This window comes from Halichoerus grypus, chromosome 2, assembly GCF_964656455.1.
Source record: "Halichoerus grypus chromosome 2, mHalGry1.hap1.1, whole genome shotgun sequence".
Taxonomy (NCBI): domain Eukaryota; kingdom Metazoa; phylum Chordata; class Mammalia; order Carnivora; family Phocidae; genus Halichoerus; species Halichoerus grypus.
Window position 1 is genome coordinate 52,478,136 of NC_135713.1, and position 18,538 is coordinate 52,496,673.

Below are 18,538 nucleotides of genomic sequence, written 5' to 3' on the forward strand. Positions count from 1 at the left end.
TTAATGAGGTTCAAGTTTCTTATGGGTTTTTTTCCCTTGTTCATTGAGGCAAAGATCAGCAATCCAAAAAGAAAAAAAAAAAGTCTGTTGAGTATAAGGTCCTGTCCAGTTCCTTCTCCAAAAGCATTTTACTATAGAAAGTCTCTAATCAACCTTCATTTAAACTATTCACTGGATTAACAGACCTGTGCCCTTCCGATGTAGCCACCAGGAGTGGGATGGAAAGGTGATAGGTGGATCCCCGCTGTGGCTGAAAGAAGCGCAGGTGAGACTATAACCAGACTGGGACTGCTCTGATACGCACTTGTTTAAACTCACTGAACTAATATTCAGGGCACAATAAATTTATAAGCATCTCCCTAGCCCTCTACCCAATTATGGGCCCACCAGTTGGGCTGTACCTTTATCAAAAGTCAGTTGTGTTTGTTCCTACCCTGGTCATACCAGCTAAAGTCATCAGGGTAATTAAAACATTCAGTGAACTATAGTGCAAACTGCTGAAATGTGAGTTCAGAAACAATGCAAGGTATTTTTCTATGAAAACCAAGTTGAATGTTATAAAATGATGTTCTAAAAGGGACCACTATCAAAAATTGCTATTGAATTAGTGTGAATGAAATGGAGGAATCATAAAAATCCAGATGGAATCTGGAAATAGGCAGCCCCATAAATATTTTTAAATTCTGACTCTTTCTAAAGAAATGGAACCTGGAAACAGAGTATGAAAGATACAGCTTCACGGATGCACTTTAGTCAAGAAAACAGATACAGAACTTCAAGCAGGAGAGCTCCCCCCAAAGAAAGGCCTCAGATTATGTTAATGAAATCGGCAAATGCATATATACTTAAATGTTTTACATTAAAATAAAATGTTTAAGTGTGCATGTTTCATTTTTTATGATTCCCTCTCTAAATGACTTTTTCAATTAAGCCACCAACCATTGTTCCTAACTGCTTCAGGTAAGAAGTCTGCTTCTGTTTTTCTAATCTAACCACATTTTGCTTTCTCCTGTTACTCTGCTTCCCTGAAGGCAAAGGCCTCAGAATAGTATTTATTAAGAAATCTCCTCATAGCATGATGGAAAATGCTGGCAAGTAAAAACATAGCAAGTCTCTGCACTTTAACAGTGAGTAGTGATAAGAAATCCTAATCAACCTGCATGAATTAAGATTTCATTCTGGCTTCAATTTACTTCTAACCTTGTTATCATCCCATGACATTTTGCACTACTGGGGGGAGAGGGTGGCTAAGTCATCGGTGCAGATGTAATTTATGGCAATTTAAACTGAGTCAAGAAGTTAATAACTTTGTTTTTTTTTTATTTTATTTTATTATGTTATGTTAGTTAATAACTTTGAAATAATGCATGCATCTCACACTGAGTTTAACCAAGGCTTATTAAAATATGGGTTACTTACACCTTTTTGCCCTCCACATATCCTCCTTTAAAAACAAGTTTACCAAGAATTAAGCAAAAACTCCCATAGTGTTCTTAATATTTTCTGAATTGTGAGCTTTTTATAAAATGACTTGTCAGAACATAAATGGTTAAAAAGATTCCACAGTTCACCTCCATCACTCTTCAGGTACATTATCAGCAAAAGGCACATTTCTCTTCGCTCTAAAATTGTAGAAAATGACACTGTTGCGAAGCCTCTGGGACTACTCACTAAACATGAATATTCAGCACCAAGAAAAGAAGTTTCAGCACATCAAATTAAATGCAACCTTAAGAAGAGCTTATCATTTTTAAGTCATTTGCATCTTCCCCCTACCCCAGACTTCCCTTCCCAACTGTGGAAGATGACTGGGCATCTCTACCCAGTCAGCTTGAATTTTACATACCTGAGTGAAGAGGCAAATGGTTGTCCACTGGGGCTCCAGAGTGAGGAGCTTGGGCTGGTCACCTGGAACAGCCTTGTAACCATCAAATAGTCAGTACTACATGGGATAAAGTTATCACTGACAAGCTTCACAATACTGTTCAAGTCCTATAAGAGTATGTGTTAGGAATTCTCAATTAGGATTGTTTATTTGCAAGTATCAGAAATCCAACTGAAGCTGGTTTAAGCAAGAGCAGGAATATATTGTCACGTTTAACGTGGAAATTACAGAGGATGGACTGATCTCAGGCAGGCACAGATGGTTGAGGGGTTCACACAGTGTTATCACATCTCTCACTCTTTCCCTTATCTCTGCTCTCCCATATAACCCTCACTGTATAAAGGTAGAGATAATGTACGTGGTCCTCAGAGCCTACAAATTCAGCAAAAAGAGTGCCTCTGAATGTCTATGTCAGCTTATTGATTGTGCCATCCCTATTTGGGTTATATGCCCATGCTTTTGGCAGGAAACTCAGGGCCAAATAATTAAGAACATTTTCAGGATTACAGGGTATGGGGAAAAAAGACAGTTCCAAAAAAACCAAAACATAAAGCAGATGCAGAACAGACAAAAAAACAAATAAAATAGCCAACATCTACAAATATGCCTTAAAAGATCCAATAGGAGTGATAGGCAGAGAAGATATAAGTGGGATAATGAAAAGGATGCATGTTTTGGAGCCAGAGTTCTGTCTTTGAAAACTGTTCCTACCACCTACTAGCAGTGATGCCTAAGCCATCTCTCTAAGCCAGTCTTCCCATCTGCAAAGCAAGTTCTAGTTTCCAGGATTATTTCAAGAATTAGATATCCTCTTTGTAAAGCACATAGCACGGAGTTCAGTAAAAGGTATTTTTTATTACTTGGGTGAGAAAAAGGAGCCAAGATTAATTCTAAATCTCAACCAAAAGGAAGTAGAGAGTTGAAAAGATATGATAAAAAATAAAGTGTACTTTCTCTAACAGGGAGTAAATAAACAACCATATTTGCTTTGAACTATTTCAAATACAACTTAGCATAAACTTATAAAATAGCAACTATTTAATATAAGTATCGATGTATTGTTATATGGTAAGTAATAAAGTGACTCATTTACAAACCAAGCATGTGCTCAGAGTGTGTAGATGCAATAAATATGTGGGAAATTTTTCAGTCTCAATATTCACATTGATATTTAATACACACTGAATAATTAGCACAACTCAAAATGGGCTAAATGTGTTTCTAAAAACAGAAGGAGAAGGCAGCAGCAAAGGCTTATGGATGAGTGGGGAATGAAGGCTATTTAGAGTTTGAAATCTCATTTATGGCTCTCACACTAACCTCCTCTGTGACCTTGCCTGCCAGTCTATTAACTTCTCAATGCTTTCCTCATCTGCGAAAGAGGGAACTGCTGGGCCCTAATCACCTCCAAAAGACAGTCTGTGTTTGAGAACATGACATGAAAAGGAAGAAGGTTTATTTCAATCTTTAAATTTCACCTCACATCCCAGGACAATTTTATTAAATGAGCTATTAATTAACACATACCTGGCTTTCTTATTAGTTGCACATAAATGTTAATTGGGTTTTAATGTATAAGACCAAATCTATTAAATAGACATATTTCATAGTTAATATGGAAATTCAAATCCACAGGATCACAGAGCAATGGAGGCAGAGTTAAGCTTAGAATTGAACTAGCCCAACCTCTTCATTTTACAGATGAGGAGAATTAGAACCAAATACATATTTTCTAGGCCTGAGCTTCTATTCTATCATTCCACTTAAGTGAGAGATTTTTAGAGGTTTAAAAGTTATTGTTTAAGACAGGATTAGGTCTCTCTACTACAAAGGGAGACAACCATAAATAAGAAAAAAAAGAAAGATGTACGAGGCAGGACTGAACACAGAAGATCTAGATTGGGTCCTGAAACTGGCTGAGAAGATGTCCTTGAGAAGGGAGACTCAGGAAAGCCATTAACCACAGAGATGAATGGAAGAACAGAATGGGAAAGAGAGCCTCAGAGAATTGTCAATAATCTCCACATTCACAAAGACAGCTCATCACTATCTACAAAGAATCAGGTAGATGTACTAGAATTCAATGAAAATATTCACTTTACTAACCACTATAAGGTTACTCAATTAGCACTTAATAAGGAAAATGTTAAATGAAATGCCATCACATCCTACAACTGTTTTGAGTAACTACCAACAAATTCTAAACAAAAAGAAGATGATTATTAGTAGGCAATATGTGCCAAATGCCTAGAAAAATCAATAAACCAGTTGTGTTTAATTACAAAAATTTTCAAAAAATCTTAAATAAACAGCCTCTATGATGGAAAATGCTGTATGGAAAAGGCTGTATCTTTATGGCCCTGAGAATAACTTCTAAAAAGTGACTCAAGCAGGACTTTTGGAATGCTGGAGTAAGGAGCTCAACAGACCTTCTCAAAAAGCAATGATAAAATGGAATGAAATTGTCAAACTAACGTTTCAGAATTTTGAAATGGACCAAAGGTACAATTTCATTGTAAATGGACCAAAGGCATACAACAAATGGAGAAATGTTTATTCAAGAAGAAAAATCCTAAATTTTGGGTAATAATATTGGGAGTCCATGGTGTTTTAGCCTGGAGCTGCTTCCAAACCCCAACCAGTACCATCAGTTTCCTAGCTCTACTGGAGTGAGACGAGCTGTGAAAACAGCAGTTTTATTGCCTGAGAGGGATGTTTTGTTTTGGAGGAAAGGTCAGAAAAAGCTCATGCTCCTAGGCACTGTCAGAAAGAGTAGCCATCTTGATGTTAAGAGAATGAGGAAGACCAAGGTCACAGCTGGCCTAAGGTGACGACGGTTGGATCTAGTAACAAACTGGCAAACTAGCTAGAAATTTAACAAGGAGATTGAGAGAACGAAACATACATATGAGGCCTTGATAAGAGATTACATATCCCTTTGGTAGACTGAGGGGCTGCACATTAGTACAAGGTGAGACTAGGGAGCGATTCGCCTAACCCCTGGTGATCATGAAGCCACGCACCTAGGTAAAGATGAAGAAGAGGGCAGACAAGCAAGTAAAGTCAGGGAAGAATTGTAAACTGATGGAACGTAGAATGTATTCCCCAAACCACATGTATATCCATTGGCAAAGGGTGGAAATGTTATTGGTCTTTCAACATGAAGGAAATCAAAATACGTCACACCAAAATATGCTACTTTATCACAAGGATTATTTTGAGCTGAAGGCATTTGAGAAGCAGTTACAAGAAAAGTTTCCTGCCTTCTCCCTATTTGCCCAAAAGCAGGACATAAATTTTCAAAAGGTGTTCCTCCTCCCCTTTCCACCAGGAAGGACAAAAACTAATCACTGGAAACAACTATAGATTGTATCAGCCTGGTAGCCTTTATCTACCAGTAGTTTTTCATCTATTTACCTTCCATAGTTTGTTGGTCTTAGAAGGCTAAAATGGCTTTCCTTTGTCCTGTCATTTCTTTTTTTGTTGTTAATTTTATTATGTTATGTTAATCACCATACATTACATCATTAGTTTTTAATGTAGTGTTCCATGATTCATTGTTTGCGTATAACACTCAGTGCTCCATTCAATACGCGCCCTCTTTAATACCCATCACCAGGCTAACCCATCCCCCCACCCTCCCTCCCTTCTAGAACCCTCAGTTTGTTTCTCAGAGTCCATAGTCTCTCATGGTTCATCTCCCCCTCTGATTCCCCCCCCTTCATTTTTCCCTTCCTACTATCTTCTTCTCTTTTTTTTTTTTGTAACATATAATGTATTATTTGTTTCAGAGGTACAGGTCTGTGATTCAACAGTCTTGTGTCCTGTCATTTCTTTACAAATGTATTGTTCTTTGTTGAATATGCTATGTAAACCTGAATTCTAAGCCACCTCTTTGAGTTACTCTTTCTTTAGTTCCTCATATATACGCAGGTTAACAAACTTCTGTTTGTTTTTGTCTTGCTAATCTGTCTTTTATTACAGAACCCCAGCCAAGAAGCTAAGATGAACAGAGGAAAAATTTTTCTTCCTCCCCTACAAACACAACCTCTGACCAATCATTGGCAGAACACCAAGTCATGCTGACTCAAGGATGAACTCTAGGAAACCGGATTTTAAAATAAAAACAAGAATTAAGAAAAAAACAACAAAAACACTGAGGAGACATCAATGGCTACACATCAAAGGAGAGGTAGACTTCACAGAACTAGTCCAGGCAACTTACTAAGCAAAGACACAAAATAGCAGCACCAAAAAAAAAAAAAAAAAAAGCAGAAGAGAATGAATCAGAATCCAGAATTTCTACAGTATATCAAAAATGTCCAGTTTTCAACAATAAAATTATGAGATATGGGAAAAAAATAGGAAAGTTTGATTCCTAATGGAAAAGAAAAAAATCAGACAATTGGAACTGTTTCTGAGGGTTCCCAGATAGTGGACTTGGCAGAAAAAGATTAAAAAACAACTATCATAAATATGTTCAAAATACTAAAAGAACCATGCTTAGAGAATTAAAGGAAATTATAATGACAATTATATATAAAATAAAGAATTTCAAAAGAAATTTTTTTAATTGGAATTTCTGGAGTTGAAATGTGCAATAACTGACTCGATGACTACATCTGACTCTAGAAAAAAGAAAAATAGTATTTTTTATTTCCATATAATTTATTCCATGAGGCCAGTATTACCAAGGCCAAACAAAGACACAACAACAACAAAAAAAGTTGCAGACCAATATCTCTTATGAAGATAGATGTAAAAATTCCCCCACAAAATATTAGTAAGCCAAATCCAGTGATGATGATGATGACGATGATGATTATATACCATGACCAAGTGGGATTCATCCCAGAAATGTAAAGTTTGTTTAACATTTCAAGATCAATTTATGTAACATGTTTATTAGGCTAAAGAACAAAAAAAAAATCACATGATCATCTTAATGTCCTAATGTTAACATCAAAAAGAATCTGAGTGAATGATTAAAACTCTCATGAGAAAAATCAGAAAACATACTCACACTTTGCATTTTCTCTCTTCCTAGCCAAAAAACTGATCAACTGTGAGATATTTAAAATCATTGTTTTCCTGGATAAAGTACTACAGAAATCCTTTTCCTACATTTGCAATAACTTCTTACCTCAAAAAGACAAATAAGAGTTTTTCTTTTTTCTAAGGACTGGATAAAGCTGAAGAAAGCATTTTTCTCCTATACCTTACATACATTCATAGAAAATAAGGATGTTTCTATTTATTGATATATATTGATACTGAAATTACAACCACAAAACTTAAACTATTATTATATTTAAGGCACTGGGGAGTCTGGATAGTTTGGATGCTAAAATTTGTCAGTATGGTAGATAAGAGTGTCAACAAGACCAAAGATTCCCTGAAAAGGAAACATCAGAGGTCAGTGGAAATTGCTTTCTTATTAGTAACTTCAGTTGCTCACGGGATGCGGGTTGTTATGGAAATTAGAGTAAGGTTGACAAAAATTTGAAGACTGAGAAATATTGTCATAATGGGCAAGAGCTCATCTACACACTCTGCATAAAACCTTTCTTGAGTTGTGCCTAAAACCAGCCTGATCTCCTGTTTTATCAAGTTCAAAATAAGTCTCCCACGGTTCTGAAAGCCAGTCTGATTTCTCTTTTTGCCTTTGTTTACCCAGCATTCTTATGGAGCCTCAGTTACAGGGGAAGGGGGAATATCATGGTATTTAGCAACAAATGGACCTTATTTAACGGGTCTGAGAGATTACAAAGATCTTTAACACTAGAGTTTGATTCCTGATTTTTGTAAAGAAAAGTTGGTATTATCCTGTTTCTCAGAATTAAACTAAAAAGCAGTGAGAAATTTTAAAAGAGAAATTCTCAGTCACATTCAATTTAAGACAGGAATGGGACTGTCAGCACAAACTAAACTTTTTTTTTTAATTTTATGTTATTACGTTATGTTAGTCACCATACAATACATCTGTTCTTGATGTAGTGATCCACGATTCATTGTTTTCGTATAACACCCAGTGCTCCATGCAGTGTGTGCCTTCCTTAATACCCATCACCGGGCTCACCCATCCCCCCACCCCCCTCCCCTCTAAAACCCTCAGTTTGTTTCTCAGAGTCCATAGTCTCTCATGGTTCCTCTCTCTCCAATTCCCGCCCCCCTTCATTTTTCCCTTCCTTCTCCTAATGTCCTCCATGCTATTCCTTATGTTCCACAAATAAGTGAAACCATATGATAATTGACTTTCTCTGCTTATTTCTTAGACTTATTTCACTTAGCGTAATCTCCTCCAGTCCCATCCATGTTGATGAAAAAGTTGGGTATTCATCCTTTCTGATGGCTGAGTAATATTCTATTGTATATATGGACCACATCTTCCTTATCCGTTCATCTGTTGAAGGGCATCACAGCTTTTTCCACAGTTTGGCTATTGTGGACATTGCTGCTATGAACACTGGGGTGCATAAGGCCTTTCTTTTCACTACATCTGTGTCTTTGGGGTAAATACCTAGGAGTGCAATTGCTAGGTCATAGGGTAGCTCTATTTTGAATTTTCTGAGGCACCTCCACACTGTTTTCCAAAGTGGCTGTATTAACTTGCATTCCCACCAACAGTGTAAGAGGGTTCCCTTTCTCCACAACCTCTCCAACATTTGTTGTTTCTTGCCTTGTCAATTTTTGCCATTCTAACTGGCGTAAGGTGGTATCTCAATGTGGATTTGATTTTAATTTCCCTGATGGCTAATGATGATGAACATTTTTTCATTGTCTGTTAGCCATTTGTATGTCTTCTTTGAAGAAGTGTCTGTTCATGTCTTCTGCCCATTTTTTGACTTGATTATTTGTTTTTTGGGTGTTGAGTTTGAGAAGTTCTTTATAGATCTTGGATGCCAGCCCTTTATCTGTAGTGTCATTTGCAAATATCTTCTCCCATTCTGTGGGCTGCCACTTCGTTTTGTTGACTGTTTCCTTTGCTGTGCAGAAGCTTTTTATCTTGATGAAGTCCCAAAAGTTCATTTTTGTTTTTGTTTCACTAGCCTTTGGAGATATATCTTGAAAGAAGTTGCTGTGGCCAATGTCAAAGAGGTTACTGCCTATGTTCTCCTCTAGGATTTTGATGGATTCCTGTCTCACATTGAGGTCTTTCATCCATTTGAGTTTATCTTTGTGAATGGTGTTAGAGAATGGTCGAGTTTCATTCTTCTGCATATGGCTGTCCAATTTTCCCAGCACCATTTATTGAAGAGACTGTCTTTTTTTCCATTGCATATTTTTTCCTGCTTTGTCAAAGATTATTTGACCATAGAGTTGAGGGTCCACAGATTAAACTTTTAAAATAGCTTTGCATAGGGAATAAAAGCAGCATTCCTGGTTTGCTCTTCTACATCTTGAAGGTACAGAGCTCAAAGCTGCATCATCAATGTTACAAGTAGTCAGGAGTAGGGAGTGAGTGTCCATAGGGCATCTCTCATAAAAACCTCACATTTCTCAATGAGAGTATCTCCCCTTTTCACAAGCAAAGAGAGGCAAACCTCTTTGTTCACTCTTCTAGATACCGAGTTCATATTTTCATGAATATTCAGAAATAATTTAATTTTTTCACTATAGCAGACTACAGGCTGGTGTTTTCATTTATTTTTTAGTTGTTGATATTGATATTACCACCGCCTTTGAGAGTCGTTTTTTCTCAAATCATGGAGCCAACTGTCATTAAGAAGACGATAAGGTTTCTGCATTTATTTCAATCTTTTTCAATGGTACCTTGAAAAATAATGCTCTAATGCAAAGAACTTTAAGTCAACAGACTTAAGTAGAGGTCTGGACTTTGTCACTAACCAGCTATGAACACTGGGACAATTTCCTTAGTCTCTCTGAGACTCTGGAGGATAGTGATGATAATGCCTATCTGGAGGGCGAGAAAGATGATTTAAAGAAATACCATATATAAATGGTACCATAAACATATGTTTATGTTAGAGCCTGACTGAGATGGTACATTCAGTAAGACAAATAAAGGGGTATTTTCAAAATCAAAGCTGAATGTTTGATCTTAGGAATTACCTGGCTCCTTCAATTCTAATTCATGTGTTCTGAAAAAATTAAAATTGTATAAAAATTGCATTACATTAAGAATTTTCCAGTACTTAATGTCTCTTCTACAGGCAAGGGTGAGCACACTATCCTCAAGGAGACAACCCAATCTACCACCTGTTTCTGCAAATTAAATCTATTAGAACACAGCACATCCAGTCATTTACATACTATGACCGCTTTTGCACTGCAAAGGCAGAGTTAAGTAGGTGTGACAGAAATTTATGGCCTGTAAAGCCAAAATCTTTACTATCTGGCTCTTTACAGGAAAAGTTTATCTATTCCTCCTGAGAGTAGAGAGCACTATACAGGCACATACAACAAAATCAGTATCAGAACCCATTTAGTCTTGTAGGTAATGTCAAGCTTAAGCATTCAAATTTAACCAACTAAGAGAAGAAATTATGAGTAGGGGGAAAAAAACAAATAAATAAACTGTGGCTGTTTACTACCCAGTCTCTGACAAAAATTCCAAAAGAATATGTCACGGATATGGTCCAGTGGAATTTCTTAGAAAGTCTACATTTTGGGTTTTTTTTCATTATTTAAAATCAATTAATTAACATATAGTGTATTATTAGTTTCAGAAGTAGAGGTCAGTGATTCATCAGTTGCATATAACACCCAGTGCTCATTACATCAAGTGTCCTCTTTAATACCCATCACCCAGTTACCCCATCCCCCTTACCTCCCCTCCAGTAACCCTGTTTGTTTACTATAGTGAAGAGTCTCTTACCTATCCCTCTCTGATTTTGTCTTATTTTATTTTTCCCTCCCTTCCCCTATGTACATCTGTTTTGTTTCTTAATTTCCATATATGAGTGAAATCATATGGTATTTGTCTTTCTCTGACTAACTTATTTCGCTTAGCATAATACCCTCTAGTTCCATCCCTATCAATGTAAATGGTAAGATTTCATCCTTTTTTGATGGCTAAGTAGCATTCCATTGTGTGTGTGTGTGTGTGTGTGTGTGTGTACAACGTCTTCTTTATCCATTCATCTGTCGATGGACATCTGGGCTCTTTCCATAGTTGGCTATTGTGGGCATTGCTGCCATAAACATTAGGGTGCAGGTGTCCCTTCAAATCACTATATTTGTATCCTTTGGATAAATACCTAGTAGTGCAATTGCTGGGTTGTAGGGTAGTTCTATTTTTTAAATTTTTGAGGAACCTCCATACTGTTTTCCAGAGTGGCTGCACCAGCTTGCATTCCCACCAACAGTGTAAGAGGGTTCCCCTTTCTCCGCATCCCTGCCAACATCTGTCGTTTCCTGACTTGTTAATTTTAGCCATTCTGACTGGTGTGAGGTGGTATCTCATTGTGGTTTTGATTTGGATTTCCCTGATGCTGAGTGATGTTGAGTATTTTTTCATGTGTCTGTTGGCCATTTGGATGTCTTCTTCGGAAAAATGTTTGTTTATGTCTTCTGCCCATTTCTTGATTGGATTAGGTTTTTTGGGGGTGTTGAGTTTGATAAGTTCTTTATAGATTTTGGATACAAGCCCTTTATCTGATATGTCATTTGCAAATATCTTCTCCCATTTTGTAGGTTGTTTTTTAGTTTTAACATGTTTCCTTTGCCGTGTGAAAGCTTTTTATCTTGATGAAGTCCCAATAGTTCATTTTTGCTTTTGTTTCCCTCACTGTTGAAGATGTGTCTAGCAGGAAGTTGCTGTGGCCGAGGTTAAAAAGGTGGCTGCCTGTGTTCTCCTCTAGGATTTTGATTGATTCCTGTCTCACATTTAGGTCTTTTATCCATCCATTTTGAGTCTATTTTTGTGTATGGTGTAAAAAAAATGGTCCAGTTTCATTCTTCTGCATGTGGCTGTCCAATTTTCCCAACACCATTTGTTGAAGAGCCTGTCTTTTTTCCATTGGATATTCTTTCCTTCTTTGTCCAAGATTAGTTAACCATAGAGTTGAGGGTCCATTTCTGGGCTCTCTATTCTGTTCCATTGATCTATGTGTTTGTTTTTGTGCCAGTACCATACTATCTTGATGATCACAGCTTTATAATATAGCTTGAAGTCTGGAAATGTGGTACCTCCAGCTTTGCTTTTCATTTTCAGGATTGCTTTGGCTATTTGGGGTCTTTTGTGGTTCCGTACAAATTTTAAGATTGTTTGTTCAAGCTTTGTGAAAAATGTCGATGGTATTTTGATAGGGGTTGCATTGAATGTGTAGATTGCTCTGGGTAGCATAGACAGTTTAACAATATTTGCTCTTCCAATCCATGAGCATGGAATGTTTTTCCATTTCTTCGTGTCTTTCTCAATTTCTTTCATGAGCGTTCTACAGTTTTCAGAGTACAGATCCTTTACCTCTTTGGTTAGGTTTATTCCTAGGTATCTTATGGATTTTGATGGAATTGTAAATGTGATTGATTCCTTGATTTCTCTTTCTTTTGTCTCATTGTTAGTGTGTAGAAAGGCAACTGACTCCTGCACATTGATTTTATATCCTGCCACTTTGCTGAATTCCTGTCTGAGTTCTAGCAGTTTTGGGGTAGTCTTTTGAGTTTTCAACATGGAGTGTTATCTGTGAAGAGTGAGAGTTTGACTTCTCCTTTGCTGATTAGGATGCCTTTTATTTCTTTTTGTTGTCTGTCTGATTGCTGAGGCTAAGACTTCCAGTACTATGTTGAAGAACGGTGGTGAGAGTGGACATTCCTGTTGTGTTCCTGACTTTAGAGGAAAAGTTCTCAGTTTTTCCCCCATTGGGGATGATATTCACTGTGGGTTTTTTGCATATGACTTTCGTATATGTTACCTCTATCCCTACACTGCAGAGAGTTTTAATCATGCTGTATTTTGTCAAATGCCTTTTCTGCATCTATTGAGAGGATCATATGGTTCTTGTCTTTTCTTTTATTAGTGTGGTGTATCACATTGTTTGATTTGCAGATGCTGAACCACCCTTACAGCCCAGGAATAAATCCCAATTGATCATGATGAATAACCCTTTTAATGAACTGTTGGATTTGATTAGCTAGTATCTTGGTGAAAATTTTTGCATTCATGTTCATCAGGGATACTGGCCTGTCATTCTCCTTTTTAGTGGGGTCATTGGTTTTGGAATCAAAGTGATGCTGGCCTCATAGAATGAGTTTGGAAGTTTTCCTTCCATTTCTATTTTGTGGAACAGTTTCAGAAGAATAGGTATAAATTCTTCTTTAAATGTTTAATAGAATTCCCCTGGGAAGCCATCCAGCCATGGGCTCTTGTTTGTTGGGAGATTTTTGATTACTGCTTCAATTTCTTTGCTGGTTATGGGTCTGTTCAAATTTTCTATTTCTTCCTGTTTCAGTTTGGTGTTTATATGTTTCTAGGAATGCATCCATTTCTTCCAGATTGCCTAATTTTTTGGCCTATAGTTTCTCATAATTTGCTCTTATAATTGTTTGTATTTCTTCAGTGCTGGTTGTGATCCCTCCTCTTTCATTTATGATTTTATTTGTTTGTGTCCTTTCTCTTTTCTTTTTGATAAGTCTGGCTAGGGGTTTATAGATCTTACTAGTTCTTTCAAAGAACCAGCTCCTAGTTTCACTGATCTGTTCTACTGGGTTTTTTTTTTTATTTCTAAGAAAGTCTACGTTTTGATGTGGGGTGGGGGGCTGAAAATAAGCTTTCTTAACATATTTGCCAACTGAAATTATCCACACACAGGTAATTTGTTGAAGTATAAGTTTATTCCTAAATAGACTTGTTACTTGAATGACAACTAGGTACCAAAAAGTCACAGAAATGTTATGTCACAGGCACTAAGACCCCTGTGTGTTTTCAAAATTTAAACAAGACTGTTCAAGTGACAGACACGCATGGAAGATGAGAGTCTACCAGCCTTTCTCAACCAGGATTCATTCCATGAGAGCATTAAGCCCTAATGACCCAAGACGTATGTCATATATAATTAATTATCTCCTATGTCTCTAGAAGGGTACTAACATACTATCCTTAGGAGAACTGAGGAATGAGTAACTCAATCATTTTCTATATATCTTAATTTTCTCAAAGAACCCTAGTAGACAAAAGCTGTTAGATAGAGGATTGAGGGACTATGACTTAGTCACATTTTCTAGACACAACCTATAAAAGCCCTACTCTCTGTCCTGAGCTTTGAACATCAAGAAATGTCTATAGGGTGTGAATTAGAGACAAACAAACTAGGTTAAGAAATTATAAAGAGGGCGCCTGGGTGGCTCAGTCATTAAGCGTCTGCCTCCGGCTCAGGTCATGATCCCAGGGTCCTGGGATCGAGCCCCGCATCGGGCTCCCTGCTCTGCAGGAAGCCTGCTTCTCCCTCTCCCACTCCCCCTGCTTGTGTTCCCTCTCTCGCTGTGTCTCTGTCAAATAAATAAATAAATAAATAAATAAATCTAAAAAAAAAAAAAGAAAGAAATTATAAAGAAACCATAGGATCATCATTGCTCTGGTGTCAGACACTAATGGTGAGGCTTTGGGAAACTAAATGCAATAATGCTTGCTAAGTGCTTTCAATTTAATAGGGGCTCAGTAAAGGATAATGGTTATTAATTTTTAATGATTATAATTATTACATCCACTTCTCAAAATTTTCTAGCAGAAAGAACCACCTTGTTTTAAATGCACCAAATCATAATGGCCAACCAGTGAGGAGAATGAGCAGAGACTGAGTGAGTAGAATGTCCAGAAGATGGAAATTGGCTTGAAAATGGAGAAAGTGCTTGAAAATATCTTTTAGATTTTCAAGTAAGTTCAGTTAAATAATTCAACGATTTAAATAACTATTCTTATATCCCCTACTGGAAAAAATAATGCAATTTTGTAATGCCTGGATTTTTTTCTTCAAGTTTTTATTTAAATTTCAGTTAGTTAACATACAGTGTAATACCAGTTTTATATGTAGAATTTAGTGATTCATAACTTAGATACAATACCCAGTGCTCGTCACAAGTGCCCTCCTTGGGGCGCCTGGGTGGCTCAGTGATTAAGCGTCTGCCTTTGGCTCAGGTCATGATCCTAGTGTCCTGGATCGAGCCCCACATCAGGCTCCCTGCTCTGCAGGAGGTCTGCTTCTCCCTCTCCTACACCCCTGCTTGTGTTCCCTTTCTTTTTTTTTTTTTTTTTAAAGATTTTATTTATTTATTTGACAGAGAGATAGACAGAAGAGCACAAGCAGAGGGAGTGGCAGAGGGAGAGGGAGAAGCAGGCTCTGCACTGAGCAGGGAACCCGATGCGGGACTCGATCCCAGGACCCTGAGATCATGACCTGAGCCGAAGGCAGATGCTTAACCATCTGAGCCACCCAGGCGCCCTTGTGTTCCCTTTCTTGCTGTGTCTCTCTCTGTCAAATAAATAAATAAAATCTTTAGGAAAAAAAAAAAAAACAAGTGCCCTCTTTAATACCCATCACCCATTTAACCCATCCTCCCACCCACTTCCCCTCCAATTCCTTCACTGTAGTTAAGAGTCTGTTTCCTGGTTTGCCTCTCTTTTTTAGCCCTATATTCATCTGTTCTGTTTCTTAAGTTCCACATATGAGTGAAATCATATGGCATTTGTCTTTCTCTGACTGACTTAGTTTGCTTAGCAAAATACTCTCTAGCTCCAACCACATCATTGCAAATGGCAAGATTTCATTCTTTTTCATAGTGTCTGGATTTTTAAAATAATGACTCAAATGTTAACAGAAATACTACAGGTTACAGACTTTGTTGAGAAAGTTAGAAGAGTTTTTATCCTTCAAGAAAATGTCGCTGGTAATTAGGGAAGTGTAAATAAAATAACAAGGAGATAACATTTTTCACATATTAGCTGATAATATATATACATATATAATAAATATCCATAGTTGCCAGTGGCATGAAGAGAAATACTCTCACATTGATAGATGTATAAATTGGTACAACCCTTTTAGAGGGTAATATGGCATCTATTTTATGTGTATATCTTTTCACTCAGTGATTCTACTTCTATGAATCTATGCTACAGAACCCTGACATGTTCAAAACAAAATGTTCAAAAATACTATTGCCTTCTTTTTTCGCAATAAAAAAAATATAAAAATTATCAACATGGAAAAACACATACTAATTATGATTACAATATGCTATAGATGAAATACAACCATCTTAAATCATGGAATAATTTCTATATGCTGATTTGAAAAGCGGTTCCAGGTATACCAATTGAAAAGGGGGGGAAATTCCAGAAAATGATTCTGTTTGTTGTATGATTTTGTTTATGTAAATATTCTTCATATAGATAGGGTGCATTTGTGCACACACATGCACAAATGTGATTCCATATGCAAAGAAAAATATATGGAAAGATATATATCAAAGAAATGATAAGGGTTCTCTCTGGGAAAAGAGATGAAATTGGGAGAAGGTTAACAAGAAGGGAAATAACAGTTTTCACACCCTACTTACTAATTATTTTTAAATAATTTTTTCCTAAGTCATCCAGTTGTTTACATTTTTATCCACACATTCAAACATTCATTTAAGACTTCAGCAACATGAGTTCTGCCAGAGTCCATTCTTGTAGAGCCCCTTCCCCTAGGTCTTTCTTGTTATAACAGTTTTAGGAGCCTGAAGTATTCAGTACTTAGGAGAGAGTCCAGAAGTTACTTGGGAAAGTGTTCCAGAAAGAAAGCCATCAGAGTCTCAGTATCTGCTTCTTTCTTTTTTTTTCAAATTTTTATTTAAATTCTAGCTAGCTAGGGGCACCTGGGTGGCTCAGTTAAGCATCTGCCTTCAGCTAAGGTCATGATCTCAGGATCCTGGGATCAAGCCCTGAATCTGGTTCCCCACTCAGTGTGGAGTCTGCTTCTCCCTCTCCCTCTGTCTCTCCCCATCCCCATTCATTCTCACGCTCTCTCTCTCTCTCTCAAGTAAATAAATAAAATATTTAAAAATAAATAAATAAATAAATTTTAGCTAGTTAACATACAGTGTAATATCAGTTTCAGGAGTAGAATTCAGTGGTTCTTCACTTACATACAACACCCAGTGCTCTTCATAATGAGTGCTTTCCTTAATACCCATCACCCATCTAGCCCTTAAATTACTTAAAAATCTCCATCACACATACATTACTTTTGTGATTAAAGGTACTTTGAATCATTACCAATGGATTTGGTATCTATCTTTCTGATTTGGTCCAGATACAGCCCTAGAAGTTTAATCTAATAATCAAGAATTCTTCCATCAATATAAATTAATCACATAGAAAAATTACTTCCAACTTTCAAAAATGAAGGAAAGAACAATAAATTTGTTAGAAGAAATATAAGGATCAAGCAATTAATAGCCTCAATTTAAATTCAACAAACATTCATTTAGTACTAGCAATGTGGCAATCACTGTGAGTTGCTTGGCATTGAGAGATTCTTAAAACAGATATAAGCCCTGACCTAAAGGAATTCTCAGTTTAGTAGAAGCACCTGACATTAATTGCTTCAATATCCTGAGATAAATACAGTAATTGAAGCATCGAGAGGCTATAAGAACAGTGAAGAGGAGTTCCAGAAGGAAGTCTGAATGATGTTTGCTCCTAGACTCCAAGTTATTAATCGCTAGGAATGGAGACCCATCCATTTAACTACAAATAAGCCCAATTTTTAAAAAACACTGAAGAGGCCATGGAGGCCTTAATAACATTTTTTTACTTAATAAGTAGAAAAGTCAATATCCATGTCAACACCATGTTATATTTTAGCTTACTATGAAGAAATTAAAAGATTCAGGGTTACATCATTTATTTATTTTTTTGCTGAATAGTTCCCATCAATAAAAGCCATGGGCAATTATTCAGTCATTTATAGTTTATAAAGCACCTATATGTACATCATTTTGTTTCATCATTATAATTCATTGTTACATGGGAAGAATTTTTCCCATTGCATAGATTAGAGAACAGAGGTTTAGAGAGGTTATAATAGACTATCCCTAGCCAGATGACATTGCAAAAAATGGAGCATTTTTCTTCATCTGGAGGAAGATGCTGGATTTGTAATATAAAATTTAATAATTAGAGAAAATATAACAAAGTGTTCCTGTTTTCTCCATAATTAACAGCTGGACCTTTTTATACCATGCTGATATGATTACAGTAATTATCATGGTTACAAGAATAGAACATACTATAAGAAAAGAGGAAAATATCAGCCTAAATTTTCCTTAGAACTCCTAGCAACTTAGAACTTTGAGCATTTGAAATGCTCAGAATGGCACCTTATTCTTTTCGATCTAAGTTTCCTTCATGCAAATTGTTCCCTCCATATGAAGAGGTTTTAGTAATTTAATTTTCCATTTCCACAAGTTAGTTCAGGAAGACACTACATCAACCATGAGACTTTCAGTAAATTCAACACAAAAGAGTTTATTCTAAAAAGGAAAAGTATTGGAATCACATAACATAAATTCTAATAATATATTTGCTTCAGGTATGTCTTGATGCAGGGTCTCAAATAAGGACATAAGGACCCAGACCCTTTTCTTCTACCGGTTCTGCTCTCCTCAATGTTTGCTTCAATCTCAGGGAGTAAAATAATAACCAGTAGT

The 18,538-nt window shown here is 36.6% G+C and overlaps 1 long non-coding RNA gene across 3 annotated transcripts in view; it reads right to left on the bottom strand.

Annotated features, from left to right (window-relative positions):
* Positions 1-18,538, bottom strand: part of LOC118542786 (uncharacterized) — a 119,288-nt gene that overhangs the window by 79,101 nt on the left and 21,649 nt on the right. For 2 of the 3 annotated variants that reach the window (XR_004920774.2, XR_004920777.2), the window contains exon 4: positions 15,286-15,315. The exons of the other annotated variant lie outside the window; for it this stretch is intronic. This is a non-coding gene — a long non-coding RNA (uncharacterized LOC118542786). Of the gene's footprint in view, positions 1-15,285; positions 15,316-18,538 lie in introns of those variants that run through there. 3 annotated transcript variants of the gene reach the window in all.